The following is a 538-nucleotide window of genomic DNA, read 5'->3' on the forward strand; positions in this document are numbered from 1 at the left end:
TAATATAATTGCCTCGTCTAACCGTCCGAGGCTCTCAGTGCCAAGATTTGACATATGTGGGGGTGCCACTTCTAACCTGTGGTTCCTTGTCGTGTGTCTAGGTGTTCAGGTTTGCTAGGTGGTTTAACAAGTCCAAGCAGCTAAGCAAGAATGATTGCCCTTGAGGTGACTACGATTTCTCCCTCCGAACATGAGGCAACATAACGCTGAGGGATGGCTCTTAATTTAATGAACAAATTTAACTGCTTCTTTCTGCTGTGTGCGTTTGACTATTACACGTCGCTCGTTTAACTCATCATGCCGATTACTACAAGTGTGTTGGTCTTGGGCGCTAGAAAAACGACCAGACGCCGAAACACGATGCAAACTTAAGCTTCCCCCGGGAAAATTGCCATTCTTTATCATGTCAACAAGAGGACCAGTCGTACGCGATATTCGACTTTTTCTTTTTAATGGTAAAAAGAACTGTTTCATGTACTTTTTGAAATTGAGTTGTTTTGTCGGTGCGCCTCGCGTAGCTGCTGAGGCCATCCGATAT

At 44.6% G+C, this 538-nt stretch overlaps 1 protein-coding gene across 1 annotated transcript in view; it reads left to right on the plus strand.

Moving 5' to 3' along the window:
• LOC113216013 (venom dipeptidyl peptidase 4) overlaps window positions 1-538 on the plus strand; it is a gene marked incomplete in the record, with an annotated part of 14315 nt that overhangs the window by 9429 nt on the left and 4348 nt on the right.

The sequence above is a fragment of the Frankliniella occidentalis genome, unplaced genomic scaffold (assembly GCF_000697945.3).
Source record: "Frankliniella occidentalis isolate FOCC.00 unplaced genomic scaffold, Focc_3.1 Scaffold90, whole genome shotgun sequence".
Lineage (NCBI taxonomy): Eukaryota > Metazoa > Arthropoda > Insecta > Thysanoptera > Thripidae > Frankliniella > Frankliniella occidentalis.